Here is an 8883-nt window from a genome sequence, read left to right as displayed (position 1 = left end):
CACTGTGGTCGCTCAGCATCCCAGTACCAACCCTAGCTCCGGTTAGGTCCCCGTGTGACTAAACGAAGGTCAAAACTGTTGGGAAATTAGCGCCAATCTCCCACGCGCAACGGAAACAACCAATCGACAAGTAAACCGTACAAGAAATAAATGTAAGCAATAATAAGATGAGACAGTATTTAGGGTCAAACCCAGGGCAAAACCTTCCTAACCGGAATTAAAACCCACTAGTCAAATAGACTAGAATCCACTATAATAATATAGTACTAGTACAACGTATTCGTCCCGAATTAATACCAATTCGAAACCCACAATAATATAAGATAATAACTGTAACACCCTCGAATTTTGGCTAGAATTAAAACCTTTATTATTACAAACAAAATGCCAAAACTAAGAGATGTTAACTAACAGTAACCAAAGTAGTGCAATCTCAAACCAAAACAAAAGTACTTCAACTTAAATAAGTATAAAGTTTACAACCTTATTATGAAAATCCAAACGAAAATATCAAAAATCCGAAAACATAAAACTAAAGTCTAGAATTCCAATTCACTTTATTAAATAGCTTAAGGAAATCCAAGTCTAAGCTAGATCGCATCTCACAACCCTTTTCCCGAGCTAATCCTTCATACCTGCAGCAAGTTATTTAAACAAAACAAACATCAACAGAAAGGTTGAGTAAGTACGACCCGAATCTAGTAAGACACTTTTAAAACTCATCTGAAAATATTTTACTTGCTGGTTTTCGCAATCAAAGTAAAGGCAATTTAAAACTATTTCAGAAAACAGAAGCAGCGTAAGAAAAAGTATGTAACAAAGTATAAAAGTATAAAGAGAGAAAGAGAGGTTCATCCGATGTCCAGATAGAGCATGATAGCGGAAGTACACAGATGAGTCACCCCTTTTAGCGCTAAGAGGAAACACAACTATGAACCAAGTAAGGAGCATAAATTAATTGCTCAGGAGGAGCCCAATGTCTATAAGTATGCATACCCTCACTGCGGCCTACAGTGAGAAGAACAGAGGGGAGGGTTCGATCAACTACCCTCAAGAGTATAAGTAATAGTAGTAGTAGCAAGAGTCTCACTATCAGACATATGGAATCATCGAGATAAAATTAAAGTAGTTGTCAAGACAGTTATAAAAATAGTTCCCAAGTAAGAGTTGTTCGAGCCAATATAAATAATTTAGAGTAGTAATTGTCAAATATCATTGTATAGATAAGAGTCATAATAACATTTGAGGAAGAGTAAATAAAATTCATTTAGTAAATACATTTGCACAAGCGGAAGCTTTAGAAATAATTAGAAAGAGAGACGCAATCGTACTTACCTCGAATAAGCAAGCAAATAGTCACGCAAGAGAAAGAAGCTAAAACGGCTCCTCGACCCACTCGGACTCTACAATTAGTTATTAAAATAATAATCATCAATAACTAACTAATAGATAACTATATCATATGACTCGATTAGACAAATACTAGTTAAGCTACCCAACCAAGCCTAGTGTACCCGTCTCATAAGACCGTCTCATATACACACTTACTGACCGATTGATAAGACAATTAAAAGCGTAAGACTTGGCATACTACTCGCACTCCCGTAATACACCTTTTACCCATACATATATGCATATCCTCTTATGAAACTCAACGTGTAACATCCCTTTTGAAAACCCATACATCCGTAATCAATTAAAACCAATTGCCAGATTAGAGTAAAGACTTTCATTACTCCTCCTAATACAACATACTCCCCGTACATACTGTCAGCTATAAACCCTCGCCCACACTAGCAACGTCAGACTTGAAATTATCGTCACAACTACCCGTTACCATCACTACACCGTTCTTCTATTCATTATGAGTAATACTGCCACCACAGAAAGTAGAACAACTCGCCTCAAGGTCGACACCGACGGACCCCATAACGCCCCTTAACAACGCGACAACAGAGCAACGAAACCCGACATCAATACTCCATAAATAAGCACACGAAAACCATCATTTCATGCCTCATAATCAAATTAATACTTCCCAATTATATCAAACCCAAACATGCTAAAACAGAGGCGTACGATGATAACGAATTTTACCGATGTCGATGTAAAAACAGAGTATGCACACTACTCACGGTCCTGAATTTAAACATACATAATATAGTCTAAAATCATCATATAAAATATGTTAAATGACTCATAGTAGACTGGTATTCAATCTTGTTACTAACCCAAACCCGACTCGGTAATTGAAAACATGTTTTACGAATATGAAACGAGAAACTTTAAGAGAACGAAATAAAAGGTGTGAATATACCTTAAGGTACGGCTGAGACTACGGAATTGGAACGACAACGAGTGAAGACGGGTATAAGTGTGAGTTTATGCGTGAGAAAAAGAGGACACAGTGCGTTGATATTGGTGTTATGGCGGAAGAGGATGACGAGGATGAAAATCGTTATATATATAGCTAGGGTTTGAGGCAAATCATAATAATATAATTAGAATATTGAGCTAAAGATGGAACAGAATTGAAATAAGGCAAGGTTTGATAAATCGTATATGACGCGATGCTTCTTGAGTAATACGTGATGAAAGCTTTCCCTTTTTTTTCTTTTTCTTTTATAAGAATATAATATAATGATAGTATAATAAAATAAAATAAATATTAAAATATGGAAGATTAGTTACTAATCATAAATCAAGTCAAATATTTACACTTCTCATTTAAAAATCTTTCGTATTATAAAGTTTTAAAGACGATAAAATAATTTTTGACAAATTTTCAAAATGACTTTAAATAAAACAATAATTTAAAATGACGGAGTATTACAATAACCTCTAGCCCTCCAGTAATATTAGTCAATGCCACTAATATCACCCCTAGAGTAACCTTCTAAATTATTGTATAAAAACACCCGTCGTACTCCACCTCACCCTCAAACCCCGACTTTTTAGTCACTTTGTTTGATTACATTTTGTGAGATACTTTTTCCAAATGATTTCAATCCTTTATATAGCATTGTGAAAGTGACGTTATAACTTAATATCATAAATCACTTCACGTTACCACACAAATGAATTAATATAATTAATTCGTTTCACCAAGTGCTAATGCAATTTTCACGCAATGTTAAGCTAATGCATTGACACCCATTTAACACTACCTAAGTTACATGTACATTATTAATTTTATGTAACATGTAACACTTAGCAAATTGAATACCTTGTGTTGGATGTTTTAACCCAACAAAAACCGTATAAGATCATGGCTTTACACAACGACCAAACCTCAAACGAATTTCCGGCGAGGCACCACCCAAACCACCAACTATAACCACCCCTGACCTCCCACTAGGGTCGACCAACCACCACGAGCCAACCAACCCAGGTCTGGGTTCAAACGAGTCACAACAAGGGTCGAAAAGCCAGGTTCAACGTGTCCCACAAACCCACAAAAACCCAGTAATTACCCCACCCCTGACGGTCAACGGCTGTCAAACGAAGGTCCGGCCAACCCCCTGGTGTCCCACGGTCAAGGTCACGGTCAAAGCAAGTCCTATGATGGTCTAGTTTACGAGTTATATTAGTTACAAAATCAATACATTAAATTGTGAGACGGTCTTACCTTTTTTATCGTTAATCGCCAATCGCTATTCCGTCTTCTAAATTTCCTTCCTCTTCCTTTATGAATTACTTTTCAGATTTATTAAGTATTTATAGTCTAGGTTTAGGGAGTATATGAGACCAATTAGGAAATTATTTCCTTTTCTAATTATTATTAGCAATTACCAAATTATTATTATATTTATTATTTTATTATTAAATCCCGCTTCCAATTCCGACTATTACTCATGCTAGGCCTAGTATAATCAGCCCATTTATTCACACACACGGCCCAAGGCTTATTACTAGGTAAACCCAATTCCCGACTTGCTTACTTATTTATTATTTAATTAACGTCTTTCCCGCAACTACTATTAGAAATCTCATTAATTAATTATTTAAATTACATAAATTATTCTCATAAATTATTATTAAATGACGGGGTATTACAGTTGCCGCCTCTCCATTATCCTTTTTCTTTTTTTTGTTCATTTTTTGTCAGATCCATCGTGGGGTGGTGGTGGTTGGGGAGCTTAATGGTGGTAGGTCAGGTAGGTGGTCGTGGTGGGTGGGGCTGGTAGTGGGTGGTGGTCGGTTATTGGTGATGAAGGATTGAAGGTGTTGGTTTGGTTGTTGTGGATAAAGTTACAATCCTAAAAAAAAAAAAATTTCAAAAATTATGATTAAAGTTACAATCGTAAAACATTAAAGTTACATTCATAAAATTACAATATTTACATAAAACTTATAAATCAGTAAAATTAATTAAATTCAAATTTTTATATTATAAATTGTCTAAAAAACTTAAAGTTTCAATTTTTAGCATTAAATTTTCACTCGTAAAACATTAAAGTTACTCTAATTAAATCAGTAAAATTAAATAAATTCAAATTTTTATATTAGAAATCTGCTTAAAAAATTAAAGTTTCAATTTTTAGCATTAAAGTTTCACTCGTAAAACATTAAAGCTACATATATAAATCATTAAAATTATATAAATTCAAGTTTTTATATTAGAAATTGTCTAAAAATATTAAAGTTTCAAACTTTAGCATTAAAGTTTCACTCGTAAAACACTAAAGTTACACTCAAAAATCAATTTTATATATTTAAAATAAAATTTTATAACATAAATTTAAATTTTTATTTATGAAATGACCTTAAATATTAAAGTTATAATTGTAAATAATTAAAGTTAGACTCATAAATTAAAGTTCCATTTATAAAACACTAAAATTTTTGTCAACCATCAATCTTAGAAGATCAATGGCTAGGATTAGGACTTAGTGAACTCATTTGAACTTGCCTATATATATATATATATATATATATATATATATATATATATATATATATATATATATATATATATATATATATATATATATATATATAGAGAGAGAGAGAGAGAGAGAGAGAGAGAGAGAGAAAAGAGATCAACTAAGGCCATTACATCTTAAGAGTCCATAAGTCCTTCTAAAGGCCCTTGGATGAAGAGAATGGAAGGCTAGGATTAGATCTCAATGGATGGCTACAAATTAATCTATTCACCTTTTCTCTAATTAGCTCATTAATTCTATTAACATACCTCACTAATCATTCATCATCTCATTATCACAACTTCTTCTCATCTCTCTACATCTCAATTCTCTTTCCTCTCTAAAAAACCCCAAAAAAATCAAAAACCCCAAAAAATCAAAAACCCAAAAAAAAAATTCATTCATCTCTTCCTCATTCACCACCACCCTACCCGACACCACCCCACCAGCCGCCGCCGCCGACGTTTTTTTTTTTTTTTTTTTTTTTTTTCGTGTTAGTTTTTATGTATTGAGTTGTTTTTTTCTATTCGTTATTTTTGTTATCTTCTATTTTATTTATTTATTTTTCATTCGTTATTTTTTACTTATTTTCTCAATTCTTGCTTTGTTATAAAAAAAAAAACTCAGATTTGAAATAACACAAACAATAACACTCCCAAAAAAAAATATATAAAAAGTGTAACCTTAATTGTAAATTGTATAACTTTAATGTTGTACGAGTATAACTTTAGTCGTAAATTGTATAACTTTAATGTTTTAGCGGTACAACTTTTGTATAACTTTTGGTTATTATAATGTATATTTTAACATTTCAAATATCGTCTTGTTTTTTTTTTACAAATGTCGTTTCTTTAAAATTCGTCTTGTTTTTTTATTTTTACAAATGTCGTTTTTTTAAAGTTATTATAAATTTTTCAGTTATGGGCAAAAGTTATACTTTTATGGACTAAAGTTATACAAAAATGGACTAAAGTTATACAAAAATTGCCTAAAGTTATACTGTTATGGACTAAAGTTATACAAAAATAGACTAAAGTTATACAAAAATTGCCTAAAGTTATACAAATATGGACTGAAGTTATACAAATAAGGACTAAAGTTATAAAAAAACTGACTAAAGTTATACGAATATGGACTAAAGTTATACAAATAAGGACTAAAGTTACACAAAAATGGACTAAAGTTATACAAAAATGGACCAAAGATATACAAAAATGTTAGGAATGTGTTGAACTTCTACTCAATGAATGTATAACTCTAGTAACGATATGAATAACTTCGACTCAACGAATGTATAACTCCAGTAGAAGTGTGTATAATTTCAATGACTTTAGTCAATTTTTGTATATGGTTAGTCCGTTTTTGTATAACCTTAACCCATTTTTGTATAACTTTACTCCTTATTTAAATAACTTTAGCCCATTTTTGTATAACTTTAGTCCATTTTTGTATAACTTTAGTCCATTTTCGATGAATTAATTGGAATTTATATAAGTTATTTTTGTATGACTTTAGTCCATATTTGTATAACTTTAGTCCATATTTGTATAACTTTAGTCCATTTTTGTATAACTTTAGTCCTTATTTGTATAACTTTAGTCCATTTTTGTATAACTTTTGTCCATATTTGTATTACTTTAGTCAATTTTTGTATAACTCTAGTCCTTATTTGTATAACTTTAGTCCTTCAAATGTATAACTTTAGTCCAAAAGCGTGTAACTTTAGTCCAAAATCCTATAACTTTAATCCAACAAACTTATAACTTTTGTCCAAACGTATAACTTTAGTTCAAAATTGTATAACTTTAGTCCAAAATTGTATAACTTCAGTCCAAAAATAAAAAAACCAACAAAACTGAAAAAATAAAAACCAAATAGATATAAAAAATAAAAACCATCTAGATCTAAAAAAGATAAATCAACAAATCTGAAAAAATAAACAAGATGTATATCGTGTGTATAACTTTAAAAAAAGAAAAGAAGTATAACTTTAATGCACGCAGTGTATAACTTTAATAGACAAGATGTATAACTTTAATGCACGCAGTGTATAATTTTAATAGACAAGATGTAGAACTTTAGTCCAAAATTTGTGTAACTTCAATTTATACAATGTATAACTTTAGTAGTTAATAGTATAACTTTATTTTGATTATTGTATAACTTCAGCCCAAAATATGAAACTTGAAAAATAATAAATTAGAAATTTAAAACAACAAAGATTAAAAATTAGAAAATACAATACAATAATAAATAATCTAACAAAAAAATATAGTGGACTGAAAAAAGTAGATCTGAAAAAAAAATAATAACAATAACCAAATACCAAATTCCAAATAAAAATAATAAAAATCAAATAACAATAATAACAATAACAAAACAAAAAAAGCAAATAACAATAAAAAAACAACACCCACAGAAAAATAACATAAAACCAAAAGAAAATTAAAAAAAAATGAAAAAAAAGAACGAAAAAAAGGAGAAAGGAAGAGCAGGGAGGGAGAAAGGAAAAGGGACAAAGGGACAAAGGAAAAAACCAAATAAAAAAAAAACAAATTAACAAAGACAACACCAACGACCCACCAACACACCACCACACCAGCCACATCACCAACACCTCCTCCAACCACCAACACCACTGCCAACAACACCAGCTGCCGACAACATCACCACTGCAAACATCACCAACCGCCGACAACTTCAAACCCACCTTCTTCCTTTTTCCTTTCTCGCACAACCACCGCCACCGCCACCATAACCACCATGACTGACCCACTCACCTCACCTTTCTCCTCAAACCGCAGCAACCACCACAACCATGAGCAACAAACAGCAATGACAACGGCCGACGAGCAATGGAGGAAGGCGAGATTTTCAAAATTTGAATTTTGAAAATAGGCGGGCGCGAGGCGAGTGACAAAGAGAGGATGGCGACGTGGGGAGACGGCGGTAGGAGTGGTGGGACGGTGGTGCGGTGTATTTTTGTGGTCGCCGGCTTTTTTTTGTTTAGATCTGAAGAAAAAAAGGACGAAGTTGGCAGAGGAAGTGCGGTTGTTGTTGTTGTCGTGGAGTTGTTGCGGTGGTGGAGGGAGGAGGGAGGCGGGTTGTGTAGGGCGCCAGTTAGGCGCGGTGGTTCGTGGAAGGTGTGGCGGTGGTGGAGGACGTGAGTGGTGGCTGTGTTGTTGTTGTTGTTGTTGTTGTTGTTGTCGTGGAGTTGTTGCGGTGGTGGAGGGAGGAGGGAGGCGGGTGGTGGAGAGGAGGGGTGGTTCGTTGGTTTGTGGTGGCAGGCGGGTTTGGTGGTTGTGGTGTGGTTCGTGGTGGTGGAAGGGTGGTGTCGTTGAAGTTGTTGTTTTGTTTTGGTTTTTTTTTTTGGTTTTTTTTTTTATTTTGGTTTGGTTTTTTTTTTTGAGAGAATGGGAGAGAATGAGTGAATGAGAGAGAAGTGAGAGGGTGAATTATGAGGAAGTGAGAAGGGAGATTAGAATGGTGAAGGAGTTATACAGGATTAGAAGGAGTTGTACAAGATTAGGAAGGGAGATTAGGGAGGGAGATTTATGGCCATCCATTGAGATGTAATCTCATCCCTTCAATCCCTTCATCCAAGGGTTCTTATAAGGACTTAGGGCCTTATATGGTATCAAGGCCTTATAAGAACCCTTCTATATATATATATATATATATATATATATATATATATATATATATATATATATATATATATAGAGAGAGAGAGAGAGAGAGAGAGAGAGAGAGAGGGGGGGGCAAGATCCGGCGAGTCCAGCTAAATATTTGAGTCCATGAGTCATAATCAAAACCCTCCGATTTGAACAAAATGGAGGATTAAGATGATGACACGTAGGCAGCCAAAAAGTAACAAACAAAACTCGAAAACACAGACCTTCATTCCCATTATTGCCCCTCTCTTTCTCAATCTAAAATATGAACTGAAAAATTGAAA

The 8883-nt window shown here is 33.2% G+C and overlaps 1 long non-coding RNA gene across 1 annotated transcript; it reads right to left on the bottom strand.

The window, feature by feature from the left end:
* Nucleotides 1-437: 437 nt before the first annotated feature.
* On the bottom strand, nt 438-2412 carry LOC141615132 (uncharacterized). The gene is made up of 3 exons (XR_012529647.1): nt 2318-2412; nt 1336-1403; nt 438-635 (listed from the first exon to the last, which is right to left on the bottom strand). It is a non-coding gene; the product is annotated as an uncharacterized LOC141615132 (long non-coding RNA).
* Nucleotides 2413-8883: the final 6471 nt, after the last annotated feature.

This window comes from Silene latifolia, chromosome 11, assembly GCF_048544455.1.
Source record: "Silene latifolia isolate original U9 population chromosome 11, ASM4854445v1, whole genome shotgun sequence".
NCBI lineage: Eukaryota > Viridiplantae > Streptophyta > Magnoliopsida > Caryophyllales > Caryophyllaceae > Silene > Silene latifolia.
Note: the sequence above shows the minus strand (reverse complement) of the source record. Positions and strands in the feature narration are given on the sequence as shown.